Source organism: Bombyx mori, chromosome 24 (genome assembly GCF_030269925.1).
Source record: "Bombyx mori chromosome 24, ASM3026992v2".
NCBI classification, from domain to species: domain Eukaryota; kingdom Metazoa; phylum Arthropoda; class Insecta; order Lepidoptera; family Bombycidae; genus Bombyx; species Bombyx mori.
The window spans coordinates 18413556-18435332 of record NC_085130.1 but is presented as its reverse complement, the minus strand read 5'-3'; the positions used below and the strand labels follow the sequence as shown (position 1 = coordinate 18435332).

Sequence of the window (21777 nt, the reverse complement as noted above, 5' to 3'; positions counted from 1 at the left end):
TGACGCTTCCCGTGTGACAATTTAGTCCAGTTATGATAATGGTATCCATGAGAAAACCATATACATAATTTGCATTAAGTACGTGCGCGACAAATAGATGAATAATTCAATAACTCAATATCACGCTAACCGATTTCGATGATTATTGTTTTTAGTGTATATTAAATTTGTTTTGGAATATCTTTTTTTTTCTATTTGAAGTCGGTTTTTGTTAAACCATGTCTATTTACATTTATTTTTATCTTCACGACTAACGTACCGTGTTCCGGTGGAGACGTTTGGTTCTCAACCATAGCGCAATACCGCCCGTCACCCAACTCAAGGCTTCAGCTCAAAACATACAAATTATGACTGGTCTCTGCTTCAAAATGAGTACATAGTATTTATTGCCTTTTGTAGACAAGTATACATTTCTTAACTGCAGATTTAATTTGGTGGACCGACCAAATTAAAACTGCAGTGGGAGGTCCCCTAAATGAGTGCAGTAGAATGGCCTCGAGCAGGGAGAGATGGCGCGACATCGTGAGACGCATCAAGTCTGCCCCTTCCAACACTACATGACGATCACGACCACTCTGTCAAGAGTGACACGACTGAGAAGAAGAAGATACATTTCTTTGTTTTTTTTTTTTCGTACGATCTAGAGAGACCGGCGTACATATTAGCGTAACCTTAACTAGTAGATGAGCTCACGGGACTCAAGCTAGACGACGTTGCTAACACTAGCCCTAGCAAGAGCCGTGCTTCGCAGAATCTACCACCGGATCGGAAACGTGACCCACTGAGAAGATCCGGCGAGAAACTCAGTGGGCTGTGTCTGTGGGTTAATTTACTCCTCGAGCCCTTCGTCGCAAGCGACTAGTTCGACAATGACCGGTGCTTGGGGTACCTAAAAGCACCGTTAGTGGATCGGGAGGATCCGAGATAACGTGTTTTGGGCGACGTCGACTGTTTACCATTTGGTCAGCAGGATCGGGGATGTAGTTACCGGCGGACACGATGAGAGGATTCACGTGTCGTGCCGCTTTATCGAAGTGGAGACAAGCATACAGCCCACCTGATACCGCTGATAAAGCTGAGGATCAACATCATCTTTATCAACGTATAGCAGCCCACTGCTGGACGTAGGCCCCTCCAATAGCACGCCACTGAGCACGATCCTCGGCTTCTCTTATCCAGTCTCTACACCAGCCAGAGGGCATCCTGCACTACATTTACCAATTCGCAGTCTCAATTCAAAGAACATGTGAAAGCTGTGGATCCCTACCCACTGAGTTTCTCGCCGGATCTTTTCAGTGGGTCGCGTTTCCAACACTCCCGTTTGAGCCCCGTGAGCTCACATACTAGTTAAGGTTACGCTGAATTAGCCTCTCCAGGCTATCAGCTTAGGTAGGGAAAAAAAAAGAGGATCCCTATTTCCAATTCTAATACGGAACCCTAAACAAACAAAAAAACTCTCTTCTGTCAATAGCTGAATAAACTAATCACATTCAACATTAATAATATCAATATCAGAATGAATTAAATAACTGTTATTATTTCAATGCGATAAAGTACAATTACAAGTAATCACTCAACTGCTAATTATCAATTAGTACACATGTGAGTCAGCGGTGGGACGCTTGAAGGAAGTAGGTTACAAGTGTGGCGTCTGTGTAAATATGTTATAAGACTAAGACGACCGGTACACTGATATCAGACAAGGTTCATAGCTGGGTTATAATAGATCTGATATAGCAGCCAACCGGTCAATCATGGCCATTAGTTTAGTCGATCGTGGCAAGACAAAAAATATAAATACATAGAACAGATTGCACAATGTAATCTCCAATTGCTGCACGCATTATCTTCATCTTGTATAATTTGTGAATGACTATTACGTCACATTATTCATCCTCTCTTTTACACAATAGTTCTCTTTTATTATATAACTAGCGGCCCGCTCCGGCTCCGCTCGGGTATTTAACAAAAATTTCAACGATATTTGACGTTGCTCTATTTTTTTTCATATAAAAAAACACTTATTGGGCATAGCTATAATAGATATATGCTGCCGCGACACCTTTTGTAAATAATAATGTGTTCTACAAAGTCGTAGTACATTATTTTATTCTATCATCAATAGTTTTCGCAGGGCACGCGATGTAAAGAATATTTTAGGTAATTTTCTTACACCTTGGGTTACATTATTGGAGTTTTAGTAAGAATCCCTAATTATTATTAAAAAAGATATAGCCTATGTCACTCGGAGATAGTGTCGCTTCCAAACAGTGACATAATTTTTCAAATCAGTTCATTAGTTTCGGAGCCTATTCAATACAACCAAACAAACAAATCTTTCCTCTTTATAATATTAGTAGTAAGTAGTATAGATGTATAGAAGTATAGATTTCAGCTTTATTTTAATCTTTTTCATAAAAGTATATATGCTACTTATTTGTATACTGAACTACATTATTTAATTAAATTTCATGAAAGGTCATTGGTAGGTCGCAGAGTGTTTCGTCAGTAGACAATAGGTCTTGGTTCTAATCAAGTCGACCACCCCTGTGATATAAGGATCGACTACAAAAAGGAGAAATCTTAAATAGACCGACGTGTAAATTATTGTTGTTTTAAATGCCTTTTTATTTGAGCTGCTCTTGCAAACGTCGTAGACACGATTGGGGTTTTTGCTTAGCTTCTGATAGACAGATAATTTTTTATAAATAATAATTTACTATATGCTATATACATTAACATTGAGTATTTTAAAATAAATTTAAATAATGTTTTAAATTTTATAATTAACAGAGGCAAAACCAATGTATCGGTGAGTACTATTGTTTCATTTATTTCTGACATGAAACAAACATATCTTCGCATCAGAGTGCTTTATATTGTCTCATATAAAGTGAGTCACATTGTCGATAGCTATGGATTTTGGTATCTACTACCAACATCATCTAAGCTTTTAGGATAAAGGCAATAAGAAAAAGAAAAATTCTACTTACACATAATGAATCAAGAAAGCTTGAAAAGAGTTTTAGTCAAGTTAACACTAAATTCCAATGACATTGAAAAACAAGGTCTAACTTCGAGTTATCACATTTGAAAGCACACAGTGGTCATGGATTTGCTATAAGCTTTAATTTTCTTCTAATACGCTACATATACTGTGAATTGCTAATATTTTTTATGATATAATAACAATGTTCCTTTCCTATGAGTGTACTACTCACAATAAACAGATACAGTCAAAACCGTTTACTGCGACATCGTTTAGAACAACATACCGGTTATAATAACCTAGAACAAAGGTCCCGGCTGAATGCCATATGACCGCCTTATTAAAAACATTGCTTTATACGACATTGCTTATAACGACATACCTCATAAAACGACCACATTTAACTAATATTTCGGAGTATTAGATCTGTTAGAACGACCGACTAAGCTGTATTGTAAACAATTTGAATAGGTATCCACATCTGTCTTCAATGGCTATTAAAATCAGGAAAGAAAACAATAGGATTTAGTTTAGTGTAGGGTATTTTCTAATTCTTAGAAACAAAACACGTGCATGCAGTAGAGTCAAAGTCCGCTTCTTCATATCTCTTCAGTTAGTTTGTTACTTATATTATATATACACAAGACGCACCAAAACTTTGTGGAGTTATTCGTGAAACTTTCAAAATGTCGCAAAGAAAAAGAAAACAAATTAATATTGAAGAAAAATCGCGTATTATGTAAATATATTTTTCCAATAATTCCCTATCGATTTGTTTGTACTTGCACGACATACACATTAAACATCACCGGTTGTTACGACTATCGGTTTTTACGACTGAATATGAGCAGTCCCTTCGATGTCGTTATAACAGATTTTGACTGTAGTTCAAAAATTTTAATATTCAGTCATAAAAAAAATTCTAAATATAAATAATACATACTAATATCAATATTATAAATATATAATATCAATATTCCTTTCCTATGAGTGTACTACTCACAATGAACAGATAGTTAAAAAAATTTAATATTCAGTAATAAAAAAAATGTAAATAATAATACATATAGTAATCGGCAAACTTCTTGAGCAAATGACCTTGACTGCGCAGAACCGAATTTTAGATCACTTTGGTGGTGAGGGTGAGGCGCGACGGCAGGGGAAATCGTATCGAGCGCGTTATTGGTAGATCAGTCGAATCTTGCGTCCCGCACCGCGCCCTCATTCCGCTTGCTCCCAAAAGTACGCTTGCGTATAGTGGAAAGTCTATCGTTATTAATCGTTAAGTTATTTGTTATAATTGCTTGTGGACTTTGTTGCCATTGCTATTTGTTGAGTGTTTGTTGATTTTTTATAAAACATACACTATGCCGTGACAAACTGGTGTAGTACTTAAAAGAAAGGGTAGAAAATTTTTGTACGACGTATATTGCTTCATTATAAAACAGGGGAAGAATGATATGGAAAAATTAAAACAGACTTCGGAAGCAACAAAAACATCAGTGAGTACTGTTAGGTGCATTATTAACGAAGCTAAAGGCTCTGGCTTGCTCGCCGTGTTTCGGACTCCGGGTAAGAAAATATCAGGGAAGAAGAAAGTTACCGGAATAGATAGTTTCGTTCAATCTGTAATAAAAAGATGTATTCATAATAACTACATAACAAGCAGCCAAACTCCGTACCGTAGAAAGGCTTCGAAAAATTTAAAGAAGATATAAATTTTAACGGCTCGGAATGAAGCTTACGACGAATTATGAAAGAGCTAGGCTTCAGATGGAAAAAAAGAACAGAAAATAATCGGAAGCTGGTAAATGAAAAAAGTAACATTCGATTACTACGAATCGAATATCTTCAAAAAATAATTAACTATAGACAAAAAAGAAGACCGAATCGACCGAGTTGTAAACTACGCCGATGAGCCCTATGTCGACTCATCACGATGATAGCGACTCGGGTGATGAAAACAGTGATGACAATGATGGTCAAGATTATGATAACGAAAAAAAAATTACAAATACCAGCTTCGCTTCAACTAAACCAAGACCTGGCAACAGCTCTAGTTTTGACTTAATAGAAGGAATATCTATTTTACCCCAAGATTAAATTATTACAATTATTAACCTATATGTTTTGTTGATGTTCTAATAAATATATAAATAAATACATATGTTGATTTTAATAATTTTATTGCATTATGACGCAGAGTAAGTAATGTTTTTGCACGTGAGTGTACCATGCGCAAACTTACCCCCACTACGTCAACAAATGCTCAAGAAGTTTGCCGGTTATTATACTTAATATTATAAATGTCAAAGTATGTTTGTTGGTCCTTTTTTAACATTGATACAAAGCTATGGACTGATATAAAAAAAAATTAAAGCTATAGTATTAAGTCAGGAGAGTGACATAGATTATTTATTTATTTATTACACTTAATGTAAAATTTACATTGGCGGACTTAATGCCTAAGGCATTCTCTACCAGTCAACCAGATTACCTTTAATAAAAATAAAACCTCTCATTCATACAGGAAAATTACACTGACACATTTCCTTAACCACACAAATAAATTAATTGTGGTAACAGCTAGTCGAGTAATAAATCACAGGGTTGAGGTTTAGGTTCTGGTCAATGTTTTTTTTATGCATAGCTGCGTGGACTAGCTTACATCCCACCTGGTGTTCAAGTGGTTACCGGAACCCACACACTTCTATATCGTAAATGCCACCACTCATCTTGAGATATGAGTTAAGGTTTCAGTATAGTTACAACGAACGTCCCACCCTTCAAACCAAAACACATTATTGCTTCACGACTGAAACAGGCAGGGTGGTGGTACCACTGGTACCTACCCGTGCAGACTCAAAAGAGATCCTACCACCAGCAATTACGCAAATTATAATTTTGCGGGTTTGATTTTCATTAGATCATGTTATTCCTTCACTGTGGAAGTCAACTGTGAACATTTGTAAGTGCGTATTTCATTAGATTTTTTTATAAAAGTTAATAAACTTCTTACTTCTATGTGGAAGAATTAAGGCATAACACTGAAAGACCTAACTGTTGAGACACAAAGGAACCTCATACCATCTCATATATTATAATAATATATTTACATTACACATATAAATTATAATAATAATACATAATATAACAATGGGCACATTAATGTCTAATGTGTTAACCTCCTGAACACAAAGAAAGATAGGTGTATTAAAAAGCACACAAGTGTCTTGCTTACTTTAAGCTTTAACCTTTACCATGCGCACTACTTCAACGAGCAAGACTGGCATTTTGCTATTCAACGGATGCTTCGGTGTCAAGTCTCAAGGTGGGCAGCAATATTTTAAGAGCAGTTAGTTTTTCTCCAATGATTGGATGAAGGAACTTAAACTTATTTCGTGAAACTCCACAGATGCATTAATGCAACTAAAAGCATTTTAACATGTCATCTTGCATAGGAGACTTAAGGCAATTATCAAACAAGGAGACTTCTTCTATTTTGCTAATTTCAATATTAATCTAAACACAGCTTTGACCCCTGAACCGATCCCTGTCCGATCTCCGTCCCATATCAGAACCTGGTCAGAGTAGAGGGGTTCCCGCAAACACAGCTTTGACCACTTCAACAAGTTCAATTTACATTAGATTACAGAGCAGTGATAAATAAAATGACGAATACAATGAGTAACATGATGCAATGAGTGCAGATAAAACTATTTCATTTTTGGAATGGTTAAGGTGTGTAGGAAACCATTTAAAATAGAAATCCTAGCATTCAAATTAACTGCCTATTGTGTCAGTGCTAATATAATATGATATGATCTTGTCTTCCGAACCTCATTAATTCCATTTTTTTTTTTTTTTTTTTTTTTTTTTATTGCCTTTGTAGGCAGACGGGCATACGGCCCACCTGATGGTGAGTGGTTACCGTCGCCCATGGACTTCAGCAATGCCAGGGGCAGAGCCAAGCCGCTGCCTACCGCTTAATACTCTCCATAAGCCTCGTTTGAAGAAGGACATGTCATAGCGCTCGGGAAACACCGTGGAGGGGAGCTCATTCCATAGCCGGATGACCGCAGTGGCTCCAGGTAGTATGGATGAACTCTACTCCGGTGGCGGGCGGTGCGATGGTAAAAACGAGATGCTGGTATCATCTCGAACAATTCCTCAGAGCACTCCCCATGGAACATACGGTACAAAATACAGAGGGAACCGAAGTCCCTCCGCAGACCCAGAGGCTCCAAACGATCCGAGAGAATGGGATTATCGACAATCCGAACGGCCCTCCTCTGTATGGAGTCAAATGGAAGAAGCTGGTATTTGGGAGCCCCGGCCCAGAGATGGGAGCAGTACTCCACGCGAGGCCGGACTTGTGCTTTATAAAGCAAAAGTCTTTGTCCAGGCGTGAAGTACCGCTTCGCTCTGTTGAGGACTCCCAGCATTTTGGACGCCAACTTGGCTTTGCCTTCCAGATGACTCCGAAACTGGACATCGCTCGAAATGTCGACCCCAAGTATCCCGATACTCTCGGAAGGTTGCAGGGATACTCCTTGGAATTGCGGCGCCATGACAAAGGGGTCCTTCTTCGCAGTGAACGCGCAAACCTGTGTCTTCAACGGGTTGAATTGAACTAAGTTCGATTCACCCCATTTGGAGACTCGCCCCAGAGAGTTCTCCACTTCAGACACAAGTTTTGATCGTCTCTCTTGCACCACGCTCCGAGAGAGACTCTGATGGCCGATATATCGCGCATCCCCCGTGCTATCATCTGCATAGCAATGCATGCCATCAATAGACAGCATGTCATTGATATACAGGATGAAAAGCGTGGGGGAGAGCACCGAACCTTGTGGAACGCCAGCGTTAATGGCCAGCGTCCATATCTGATGACCGAAATTAAGAAAACATATTGCTCTAGTTCATATATTTGAAGTCATTTTTCAAAGGTGGTGTTTAAGGGGAGTTCTGTGTGGTAGGCAGCAGCTTGTTTGTATCCCCAGAATTCCTGATGTTCACGACCAACAGGAACTTGCCATGGGTACTTTTACAGTGCATTTTCAGAGATTTTTTTTGCCACATACCATCTAGCTTCAGAATGAGCTCCCCTCCACAGTGTTTTCCGAGCGCTATGACATGTCCTTCCTCAAATGAGGCTTGTGGAGAGTACTTAACGGTAGGCAGTGGTTCGGCTCTGCTTAACAGTAGGCAGTGGTTTGGCTCTGCCCCTGGCATTGTCCATGGGCAACGGTAACCACTCGCAATCAGGAAGGCCATATGTTTGTCTGCCTACAAGGACAATAAAAAAGAGGTACTCTTTCTATCAAGGCGACAAAAATAATCTTTTGTGTAATAAGGGGATGTTTCAAAGTTGAAGACTTGATTTAGTGTAAACCAGGAAAGTATTACAATTTTGTCACTACTATTACTTTGTAAAAATACTAATAAAAAGATGTGAGTGCTGTTTTAATTCAGTGATTTTTCTAGACAAAAGAGACTATTTAGAAAAAGTAGTTTTAGATTTACTGTAACATTAAATGGGCTTTTTATATAATACATTAGATTAGAATGAGATTAGATTAGGAATAGAATTAGATTTAAAAAAACCAATATAGGTATATTTCGCTTTCTTTATGTACTATTTTTTTTTGTTCATAATACATACTACTTTTGTTCAAAGTAGTCCAATCAAAATGTACATACAACTTAAAGTACATTTCTGTTTAACAATATCTATTTCCTTAGAAATAGCATAGTTCTGACTGTAATATTTTACCTACTGTACCTACGCTAGTATGTATCTGAAACTAAATATAGTTCGACCGTATTGAAATAATAAGCGAACACGATTATTTTATGTCAGTATTAGTTACAGTTGAAAACGGCAGGGTTATACACGGCTCTCGCCCGATGTATGACATCATCTTTCACTTATCGATTAGATTATGTCGAAATTCGAAATGTCACACCCAAAAACTTGTATAAATACAAGAATATAATAGTTTTAAATCCATTTAATTAGGCAGTTAAAACATGAAATTGAGTTGAAACATGCAAATTTAAAAAAAAAAACTTTTTTTTTTGAGAATTTCGAGTTATCGTGACAGATAACCGCACGTATTTCGATAAGTGTGTGTGATAAAATCATGTGAGATACTAATTACTTGAGGCGGTCACAAAAAAAATCATCATTTCAGAAGCGGTCTTTCACGACACACCCAAATAGGAAGGTCACAAAAAATGCGACTAAAACAACAACTACCGCTTTCTTAGAGGAAATGCAAATAGGATGAACCATTAGAAAGGCAAATGCGTGCAATACATACCAGCAGATGGCCCGGCGTAGCGACAAATTAGATGATCACTACACACAAAATTCACACACAAATTTGAACGGCGATCGTAACAGGCACTAAGCACGAAACATTATATTTGTAAAAACACGCACTTATTGTTCTCTTTATATTTTTTACAGCACTAGCTTAACAGACACCGCATGTACAGGCGTTATTTCATTAATTTCGTTCGTTCAAAGAAATTCAGCACGCTACCAAGTCAATCGATGTAGGCGCGAGTTTTGGCTTTTTTCCGTTTTACTGTGACGGCGCCACAGTCGAGCTAAAGCGCCCACACCGTAATTGATTCAACTTTGCTATTTTTTTAGTATGGCAATTTGTCCTACTAGGGAATTCAAATTTACGTTAAATATGTATTTAAATTGTTTATGAGGCCAAACATTGGCTAAATCAGTTGTAATGTTTCATCGCTTTATAAGTTATACTTACTCTCTGTTTTATTATTTTAAAAAGGCTGATCTACCACCTCGTTAAAAGCCAGCTAGCATTTCTACGTCCCCCTTTGAATGCCTTTGTATTATATTTTCCCCTAAATTCTTAAGGGCTGGTGATGAGTAAAGCTCTGAGCCTGTAAATATGGATTGGTTCCATTGTCCTGTATAATAATTAACCTATGAATCAGTTGTGTGTCTCGGCGTCAAAGCAGTATGGCGGCTTGTTAAAAAAATTAATTCTGCATTTGATGTTTGCGCTATTCGAAAGAATCTGAATCAAACAGATTAGGGTGAATTAAGGCAAAGTTGCATCGTATATAGGTACGCTTGAATCAGCACTCATTGAGCAAGGGGGCCAGAAATAGAGGCAAATAAACCCCGGCAATAAGGGGATTCGAAAACATATGTAGTTATCACCGCCTTATCTATTTCAGCCACGAAGCAATCAGGCGTTCCTCTTTTCCCTTTGAGCTGACGTTTCAAGTGGGGTGTGGTTTACATTGTGATGGATGCGGACTATGGTAACTAGAGAACCAGAGGGGCCCTGAAGTACTATGCAATGAAAACCCAGATCTTCACTCACCGATGACGTTTAGATGCAAAATCGAACTAAATACCACTAAAACATTTACGTTGGTTAATCTTTGCCAAGTGATCTGCAATAACGAAACCATAGGAATTTTCTTCGGTCCAGACTTAATTAGAGATTCGCATTCAGCTTCAGAAGTGTCATGGAGTCGATTGTAATATGAATAAGGCCATATCTATTCTGTATGGCACGAACTTGTATTCATCATTTGCAGAGAGCGTCCATAGTTTGTTATTGTTTTAATTCAAGATATGGGACGACTACACCTTGGCAGTAATATTGTCTTTGTATATTGCTTTCACTATTTTACTGATTCGTTATGTTTCAAGTAGAGTGTTTGCGCTTAAATTAAAAACAAAGATTGTCATCATGTAGGTCATAAATCATAATCATTCAAATCACGATAGTAAGAAGTATTTTGTTAATATTCTCAACTTTGTGAAAAATATTTATTTGGTTTTCCCGTTTGTTTCTAAAATGATTTATTGTTGATAACATTACAAAAAAAACTTTCGTTTTACTTTAAAACGTAAAAAAATTAATCTGTTGTAAAGATTTCAATATTTGTTAAATGTTTCAATTAAACTTAAACTCCTAATTGACACGTAAACATATATTCTTAAGTTAAAATATCACTCTGAACTTTTATTTTACATTTTGTTGCGTTTATGCGTTTTGTTTTTATTCTTTAAAATTTCAAATAATAAACTAAATTTTTTATTAAAGTTACAAGCATTTTTGTTTTAATTCTTACAGGGGAGTTAGGATATATAAATATGCGTTTTGTAACTTAAGGCTACAATATTTAAACTTTTACTATTAATATAAAAAGTAGAAAATTTAAAAACCTTTTTGACTATCTAAACGCAGTATGCCGTTAAAAAGTTGCCAGTATAATATCATTACTTCAAAAATGGCGTTCGTATAGGAAGTGTGCGTTGTTAATTTTTTGTTTGTTTTAAATGTAAATTTTAAATACTGTTGACTTAAAAATAAGGTAAATATTCACATTTCTTTATTGTACTACAATACTACTCATATTTGATTTATTTTGTCTATTTCGAGTCATTAATTCGAAACGCCTTGTAAGCAGAAAGAACCTATCGAAAATGCATTGCAAATAAGATTTAAATTAGCCCAAGTTAATTGATGATGAAATTAATATAAGTTAAATTAATCAAGACCAACAAGAAGTATGTTTTCGTGCTCATTTCTAAATTGTACAATTTCATAGAAGGCCATATTTTTAAAACAATCAATTATCATCTTAATTTAGGATATCGTACACTTCTATTATATTTTAGTCCCCTGTAGAATTGCACATGGCAGATTGGCTAGAGAACTATCCAGAAGCATCCCAGGCCCACGCCTTTGACTAACTGCAATTAGATGCACTTGGGGAATTTGTATAAGTTTTACGTTTTACAAAATCGATATCAACTTCATGACTCAAATTCTGCAAACTCTATTAAATACAGGGCTGGTCGTGAAAGTTTCTCTTCATCAACATAAAAGAGCGTATTAGGAATTATTCACACAATTAAATATTTCTAGCAACGTTTTTTAATCACGTGCTATTACGAATGACGGTATCAGAAAAACTAAAAAGCTCGTTGAAGTAGGTTCTACTGTATGTTACGACTATGACGCCGCCTGGTACCCCACACGCTGTAGACGTCACAACACGAACGCCAATTGATCGATACTCATGTTTCGTTGTAAATTCATCACTTCGACTCGCCACGTCGCCATGGATAATGGTACATATCCGTACAGGCTTGTGGTGCGACCTACTGTCAGTAGACACGGTAATTGACCCATGACTGGTCCACAAAATAACCAACATTGTAATTGAAGACATGAGTGGATGAAGGGCTTAAAGAATTTTTAAGATTTTTTAGTTTTTACATTGAATGAATGTGTTATGTGCCTATAAACCATATTAGACCTTAAAACTCCAGCTTTAAATGCTATTTTTAGAAATTGCCTGTGAAGAAGGAGTTAAGTATGAAGAAAAAGTACAAGTAACAAATGATTTGTTCCCAGTTTTGTTGAAAATTAACAAATTGTATCATATCCCTTTCATCCACCCATGTCTTCAATTAAATCATACTTCTCATTTGCCAATGTAACAGTTGTTGAATGCTCATTGAACCCATCAATATATTTAAGACGTAAGTTTATTACCGGATAGGAAATATAATCTTCTTCTTTTTCTCCACCTTATCCAACTAGGTAGGGTTGACACAACTAATTTTTCTCTTCCATTCCCTTCTATCTGCCATCTTCTCAACACTCACTCCTGTCTCTCTCATATCGTCATTCACACACTCCATCTATGTTTTCTGCGGTCTACCTATTCCCCCTCTTACCTTGCACTACCATTTCCATACATCTCCTAGTCACATGCATCTTCTTTCTCTTACTTCACGAACTCGCTTCTTACTATATATATAAATAATAAATAAAATATAATATAAATATAATAAATAGATAGGAAATATAATAAAAAAACTAATATTTCCATAGACGACAATGGGTAGGTCGCCTAGCCCTCGGCGGCGCGACGACAGACGCCGCGAAGACAGGCGAGAGAGGGAGAGACGGCGCCCTCGGACCAGATCTCGGTCCCGCTCCCTGGACCGGCGGAGACGCAGCCCCGACAGACGCAGGTCTCCGTCACCGCGCCGCCGCCGATCGAATTCGCCCTCGCCGATACCGAGCACCTCATTCGTGAGACAAAAGAAACCGATCGGAGAACGCCCCATTATAACACCGGCAGACTTAGAAGGAAAAACTCCGGAGGAACAGGAAATGTTAAAGGTTATGGGCTTTTGCGGTTTCGACACAACGAAAGGTAAGAAAGTCGATGGTAATGTTGAAGGGGACGTACATGTGGTATTGAAACGGAAATACAGACAGTACATGAACCGGAAGGGCGGATTCAACAGGCCACTAGACTTCGTAGCTTAAATACCCGATGACTGTCCAATTGTTTCGAGTATGGGCTGCTGCGGCAGATGAGTTGACTCCTGAGGACTGCAGTAATAGAATTTATTAGGAGCTCGTATTTGGATAGATTGACACGCCACTGCTGTCATATCACTTGGTGTATTAATAGATTTGTTTTTACCATTTCCCGAGAAGACTATTTCCAATCTCTCTAAGGTCAAGATTGGCTTATATATAAATCAATTGTTAGGTATGTTTCGTGAAAAACTTTAATTGACTTTACATTTTACTAATGGTTTTTCTGTAAGTGAAAATAACATTTAAACTATAAATATGTTGAGAATGACCAACAGTGATTAGACGAGGTACCCCAAAATGATTATTACCCTCATGTTGTCATCTATCATTGTGCATGCAAACAGATAAAGTATTGCTCCGACCGCATAGTAAGATTACTGGCACAAATACACCAAGTGACATGTTAGTAAAAATATATTTAACAGTACAAGTGCTTCCCAGGCAAAATGCCACAAATTTAATGGCACGCAGTCATGTTTCTGAGCATCAGTACGTAAATAATTTTTTTTATATGTACTGTGAGTCATTTATTAATTTTGGTGACATCAGAGTCTTACGTGAAAACAATGAAATACCCATACTCTTACAATTAGACCGTCATCTCACACTGTCGTCTTTTTTTTTTCGGGATCAACGCACACACGACCTGCAGGGTCTTGGGTTTTTTTATATATTACATATTGTGATACAAAATTGACCTTATTGTATGAATGTATGTATAATTTGTTCATAAATACAGGGATAATAAGCATTTAATGGAAACTAAAAACTTTTGAACTCATTCAAGAGGTTAAAGTATCATTAAGGTATATTTGACAAGATGTAGAATAGCTGTCATACAGTTTTGCTACAATAATATCGGTTATACTAAGCGACATGACATTGGCAAGGATTGTAGCTGACAGAAACCGCTTCCCATAACATGGCCTGAATTTACTTCAAATTTCTGAATGACGCATCATGTGAGCTGGGAAGGAAGGGTACATCATATCAGTCCACCGATTTCTGTATTACATTTCATTTTGACAAGTGAGACAGTTATATCATACAATTGAGCTTAACCTCTCAAGATGGGGGCGGTATTCACGTGGAGATGTTTAATAGCTACGATGAATTTGTAATAAGTGATGGTGACATTTTTGCCCATTAATGGACTGTAAACCGTTAATAATTGAGTACACATTTTGAGCTTTGGTGCTATTTCTCCAAGCTCAGTTTAATTTGACCTAAATGATTATTATTCATACATTCATACAATAATGAATCAATACACTGCTATTTTTAGTATGTAAGTGTTGTCTGTTTTCTTTTATACGAACAGAAAAGCATTTATGTGTGTATATAGCCATTAAAATATTTTATGAATCATTTGAGTATTAAATTTTCAAAGAAGCCATTTTTGTTTCTTATCAAATCAATATATTCAAATATTCTTTTGGCTATGTACACATTCCCAATTGTTTTTATGCCTTGTCACTATTAAAAAGAATATCAGAATAGAACTATCGAATTCCCATAAAGTTCTGCTTGATACTGAACATTATTTGGAAATGCCTCGATACAATTAATTTTCATTATCAATATTATAAGATGAGCCATATTGAGTTTCGGGGAAAATCTTAATTCGTTGCGGTAACACTGATCAGTTTTCTCAGATAAACTACCTAGACTGATATATGTATTTAATGGGTTTGGGAACACCATCGGACCATGAAATCTGGAACTGATCTAGAAGTTTATTTAAAACAGAACTGTAGTATTTCATGTCGGTTTGGCTGTATGTACACAGTATTAAAAATTTGGAGTGTGTTTGAGGGTTGTAATTTTACTGAAAATAATTAGAAATTTTGTTTGTTTTCAATCAAGTGACAAGGCATTGCTAGTTGTATATGTGATAGTTTAATGTCCGTTACATTCAGTACCCGCGCGCTGCTAACGCCCGCGCGGGCCCGGCTCCCCACACCATGAAGCCGACTTGAATCGTTCTCACGACAACACGTAATGGTTCCCCTGATGCGTTTTGGAACGTGTTGACAGGAATTTTGAACGTAAAATGCGAAGGTTTTTTTGACGTGACAACGTCTTATAATTCGATGGAGCCGGCTGCACGCACGAAAAAACATGACTCGTGCGGCGTTACCTCGCTCCGAGGTGTTCCGCGATCACGTGGCTAAACTAAAAAAAAAGTTTTTTCTTATGACGCTGTCACGTTCAACTATTGTCAGTAAACCGACTTTACAGACAATAGTTTACATATAAACGCGGTCCTAGGAATGGCTTTTTGTTTGTGTCATCGAAAGAGACAAAACAAGGCTAACTTAAGGTCGGTGTATACGTAACGAGATGTGAATGGGACGGGTACTCGGATCTAACGTGCTAGTGTTGTGAACAAGGATAGATAGAATTGGCTTTAATTGCTACTGCTCTAGATGAGGAAGTAGCTCCTATCTTACGTGGTAGAATAGAGAACAATAAGGAGAATACCACATTATAAAGAACTTTTGAATGATGAGACTCAATTTTATCAGTTTTTTTGCCAAATGCCAAAATAATGTTTTGCTTTACTGGAAAATATCATCGTCAAGACGTCACTAATTCTATCTCCGGAACGAATAGAGTGACTGTGCATACGAAATATCCTCTTTCATATTAATTTAGTATGAACCCATCCCGTCCGTATAGAACTTGTGACGTATGCAGCGATCTTTAACCTAGAAGATTTTATTACGTGTCAACAACAAAGGCGCGCTAACACGAAAAAAACGCGCGGGAACTTTCTATAAGACTGATAGTTCGTTGTATTTTTTTTTTCGACCTCGTCCGCCGACCGAACCAAATAGGATATAATATAGATATATTTATATACACAATACATACACACACACATTCCCCCCGGTTTTACCCGTGTCCTCCATAGACTACAATAGCGCGGCCCGCCAATACAGATTGTTGTGTTCGAAAACGGAGAACTTTCGCGGTGAACTCATCGGAACTATCGGCTGTAGCAACGTTAACGTAAGACTAAAATTTCTTGATAACTCTGTTGAATACTGGCTAAAATTCGAAAATAAACATCACATAAGCAAAGTAAAAAAAAAAAAAACAATATGGCCGCCGATTCACAAAAGTGACATTTGTAATGTCACTTGAAATTTTTAGTTCCGTCTGTGGTTTGTCACGTTTTTTTTTTTTTCGTCTTTCGAGAACACAGCAGTCTGCGTTGTTGGTGCCTTCAATAGTTTACCGATATATACAATTGTTATTTTTTTACAATAATATATAAGCACGTACGCGGTCGGCGGACGGGCGATTGACGAAGGTTGCAGCGAAAACGATTCAAATCGGCTTGTCACGACATCCGCATTGATACGAATGAATCCAGCACAATATATGTTTTGTACGAATTTTTTACAGTCGAAAGCTCAAAATTACGAGCTTTACTTTAATAATACAAATAAATCTTGAAATTTTTTCTAATGAGCAATAACTTCATGAGGGTATTTGAATAAAAGCTTTCTTATATCCATCTGTGATTGTGGTTTGGAAATGCGTAATAATTTTTCACGCCTATAAATGTATTATCTTGAGGCTGTATGTGCAAAAAAACTGCACCTAAAAAAAAAGTTGATTGACATTGACTTGTTTATCAAATTTGAAAATTTTAAACCTATTTTTTCAATCGAGTTTTCTTCATGGCTAGTTTTTTTGTACAATCAAAAACTATCGTTAAGTACATAGTTGATTTGGCAGTTAATGTCGAGAATATTTTTTATTTTTACTGTCATTATGTTTAAAAAAGAACCTTAGCTTTTTGGTTGGTTTGAAAATTGTAAAAACCAATTTCAGCAAAAGTCAAACAAAACAAAAAGAACAATGTAATCTTTGAAATGTTTGGTAAAAACGATTCATTCCCACGTGTAAATACCACGTTTTATTGTACGAAATTAGGGTTTGTTTTTTAAGAATAAAATTAATTTTAAACTCTAAATTGATGTAATTTTTTGATTGATGTAAAAACTGTTTCCTTGGCTTTTAGTTTAAGATAGTTGAAATTTATGATCTGTATGTATGTATTTTTATTTACACAATATTTCTGTTTCGCCAAGGAAGTTATGTGAAAATAAATGGTTTGAAAATTATGTGTTTATTTTTCATTTTTACTATTTCATTACTGATTTTGAATATTTATGGGATCCAGACAGACATTAATAATATGTGTTACATTGTAGCACAGCTGCTGTGTAAAATACACATAACAGTATGTACAAGATTATTAAATGGATTTGTTTAAATATCGTCTCATACACGTCTTGACATGGTTGAGGTCACATAGACTCATGAGGTCATATAGACAGTGATATAATGACGTCAGCCCCTGACAGTCGTCTCTGTAATAATAATTGTCTGTTGTCTTTGTAAAATAATACCAAGTACTTTAACAAACACCCTTGTTTTTTGGTCGGTAGGTTCGGTTGTGTTCGGTTCGATTTCTCTGCTCCCGTAAATAAATTAATTAAAAATAAACTAACACTTCATAATATCATTAAAACATATCAAAGTAGTGTTAAAGGTGTATAAATAAGTAAAATTATAAATAGTGCTTTAAAACGTTATTTAATTGTAATTTTGCTTGGTGAGTGTGTAATATTTTGTAATTTGAGGGTAATCTGACCGGCAACTTCGTAAATTTTCTTTACATATTTTATTGTAATTTATTTTAAAATGATGACTCGCAGCATCAAATCTCGTCAGGTTGATGAACAGCTTCGTATTGCTTTAGAACAATTAAAAAATACTCGCGAAAAATATGATATACTTTTACAAGAAAGTGAACAAAATGAAGAGGAGATGCTGTCAGTCATCTCTAAGAATACTGACCTTAAAAAACAATTGTCTCAGCTCTTCATTGAACACAGTGAAGCTCTTGAGATCAATCAGAAGTTGCAGGATACGATTAACACCTTTTCTCAATGCAGTGATGAATTTTGTGATTCATTGAAAATCACTGCTGAGTTGAGACATAAATTGGCTGAGGCTGATGATTGTATTTCTGGCTTGCGGTCAGAGTTATATAAACTTAAGGAACAGCAGCCTCAGAGCTTATATTCGGAACTGGTTCAGAGCAAACCCTCTTTGGTTGCTGTAGATACTGCCTTGAATTTTGACATAACTACTATTGATCTGACTGGTAGTGATGCAGAGACCTCAGAGCGCTCCCAGTTAGTTTTAAGTAAAAATAAACTTAGGAAATATGTTAAAATTAATAAATTAATATATAAGACTCAACGGAAATTGAGGAATTACAAGTCTCAGGAATACATCAAGTTCATTTGCAAGCAGAGAACTTCACTTTCACACCAGGTAGCTGTATTGACTGAACAGAGTCAACAAATTCATCACAAACACATGGAAGAAATAGAATGTTTATCTACAGAAATAAACAATTTAAAGTCAAGTTTAGAGAACATTACATTAAACTATGAACTAGCACAGAGGGACATTAGTGAGCATGTGTTGGCAATGGACAATTTAATTGATACTTGTAATTATAATCAACAGCGTTTTGACTCTTTGACAATGCAGTACGCTGAATGTAAATGCTCTGCATCGGGTTGTCAGGAGCTACCACATGTTGAAATTCAAAAACATAATGTGTCTATTCTTTCAGTGCTAGAGTCTCAAAGCAATGATATTATGAGGGCAGCACCTATCTGTCTACCTACTACTGCATCTTCACAAGTTTCTAGAGAAGACAAAATTAAAATAAAAATTTTTAGTGATGAGCTGGGGAAACAAATGGGTGTGGCATTACATGACCTTTGTTTTGGACAACATGTGATTAATTACTGTATGCCAGGTGCAAATCCAGCACAAATATTTGATAAGATTTTAAATACCACACATTGTCTAAACACAGTCATAATAATTATGTTAGGGAGGAGAGAAAACGTTAACCAAAAACAAATTTTGCATTATGTTGAACAAGTTAATATGTTAAATATTAAAAAAATTATTATGTTCACCTTTCCTTACTTGCAGGACTTGCCGACAGAAAATAAAATTAGATTTAATATTAATAATGCAATTTATAATGCTTTTGACAATAATAACTGCATCTTGACATCCAAAAAATATGCATTTAAATTAATAGACTTAAATAATATAATAAAATTTAGATATTTAAGGACATCAAAAAATGAAATATTTAAATTAACGAATAAAAATTTTAGACAAGTAGCAACATCGCTACACTATTTTATACACAATTTCCTAGCTATAAATTTAGCTAAAAAAATACCTGCTTCTATTGAGCAGGAAAAAGATATGACATGTTATAAGACTTTGGAATCTGCTTCCAATTTAAATTAATTAGTAAGACAAAGGAGTCACACTCTTGCAATTACAAATCAATTAATACACCAACTAGATTATACCCATCAAAAGACGTTAACGTTTCAATTATTAACATATTCAATTTGGTGCATCAAAATTTACAAGGGATGATGGGTAAAGAGCTAGAAATTGAAATGTTTTTAAATATGCATAATATTAATGTATTCTGTGTCACTGAGCACTGGTTTAGAAACTATGAATTATTGTTTAATTTTAATGATCACCAGTTGTCAAGTTCCTTCTGCAGAGAGAACGCTATTCGCGGTGGCTCACTGATTCTCGTTAGTAAATGTTTGAAATGTAAGGAACGAAAGGATGTAGTGGCCCTCTCTGTTGAGAGAATTATTGAAATTTCCTGTGTTGAGCTTGAGCACCTCATCGTTGTCTGCGTCTACAGACCTCCTGATGCGTTATATGATTCTTTTGAAAATATTTTGGAAAATGTATTGCTAAAGCTTTCTGTCTCTAATAAACAAATTTTGGTATGTGGTGATTTTAATATTAATCTTTTAGAAAACACAAATACCACTATTAGATTCAGAACACTGTTAAAGTCATATAACCTCCCAAACTTATTTTTAGAGCCTACTAGGACAACGACCACATCGGCAACATGTTTAGATAACATATTTACAAATGTAACACCGACTAACAAAAAAATTATTAATCAGTTAACATCAGACCATAGTGGACAATTTCTGTCTTTTGAATCTAATATGAATCCTAAAGATAAAAATACTCTTGTGATTGTTCCTATTAATAAAAAACGAATTGAGAAGTTTAGAAATAATATTAAGCAAGAACATTCAGAAATTATTTATAACAAAAACCCAAATTTGTCATACCAGAATATGTTTCAGAGAATTAATTTGGTCTTTACTGATATATTTATTCCTAAAACTGTAACATTAAAAAACAAAACCGTGTTCAGCGAGTGGGCCACCACCGGAGTGTACAAGAGTAGAAAAAAGTTATATGATCTGTACTCTGAAAAAGCTTATAATAATGATGAAACATTTCATCAATATGTCAGGAACTATTCAAAACTATTTAGAAAAGTTTGTTTAGCGGCAAAATCTTTACATTTAAGTGATTTAATAAAAAATGCCCCTGACAAGATAAAGATGACTTGGAACATCATTGGTAGAGAAAGTGGAAAAGTCAGAAATAGCCACCAAGAATTCTCATTAAAAATAGATGATAAATTGGTAACTAGTCATGAAGATGTGGCTAATGCTTTTGAAAAGTTTTTCTCTGACATTCCAGTTTCAACTACCACTTCTCTAAATTCATCCCCCACAGCAGCTGAAATATTATTGCATAAACATGTCAACAAATGTAATGAAATTTTTAAATTTAAGGAAATTAATTCAAGCAGTATAATAAAAAATTTTAATAGCCTTAATGTAAAAAATACAGCTGACTTGTGGGGAATATCAGTAAAGATTTTGAAGTCTGTAATAGACATTATTGCTCCTCATCTTGTTAGTATTTTTAATGACTGTATTAGGTGTGGTGTATTTCCTGACTTAATGAAACATAGTAAAGTGATTCCTCTTTTTAAATCTGGTAGTACTGATGACCCCTCTAACTATAGACCTATTTCAGTACTCCCTACGTTGAGTAAAATTTTTGAAAAAATTATTTTGACCCAACTTTTAGAACATTTTAATTCAAATAACCTGCTTCATAATAAACAATTCGGGTTTACCAGGGGTCGCTCTACAACTGATGCAGGTGCTTATCTAGTCAAAAATATTTTTAAATCTTGGGAGGAATCGCATGATTGTCTTGGAATTTTCTGTGACTTATCCAAAGCATTTGACTGTGTTGAACATGAAACATTGGTGAGGAAACTACATCACTATGGTATTAGGGATGGTGCATTGGAACTTATTACTTCCTATTTATCAGGACGGATACAAACAGTAGATGTGAAAGGTAATAGATCTTCAGGCACCTTGTTGAAAATGGGTGTACCTCAGG

The 21777-nt window shown here is 35.7% G+C and overlaps 1 protein-coding gene and 1 non-coding gene across 22 annotated transcripts in view; one reads left to right on the top strand and one right to left on the bottom strand.

Annotated features, from left to right (window-relative positions):
- The window catches only part of LOC101740817 (protein hu-li tai shao), an 89801-nt gene extending 80161 nt beyond the window's left edge, over nt 1-9640 (bottom strand). For 17 of the 21 annotated variants that reach the window (XM_038019923.2, XM_062675932.1, XM_062675936.1 and 14 more), the window contains exon 1: nt 9316-9604. The gene's annotated coding sequence lies outside the window, so the exon portion shown is untranslated. Of the gene's footprint in view, nt 1-9315 lie in introns of all 21 variants that reach the window. The other 4 variants (XM_038019930.2, XM_062675946.1, XM_038019919.2 and 1 more) reach the window with 1 other exon arrangement.
- Nucleotides 9641-11258: 1618 nt separating this feature from the next.
- On the top strand, nt 11259-17537 carry LOC101736315 (uncharacterized). Its single transcript, XR_009976592.1, has 2 exons — nt 11259-11365; nt 12898-17537. It is a non-coding gene; the product is annotated as an uncharacterized LOC101736315 (transcript).
- The last annotated feature ends 4240 nt before the right edge of the window (nt 17538-21777 follow it).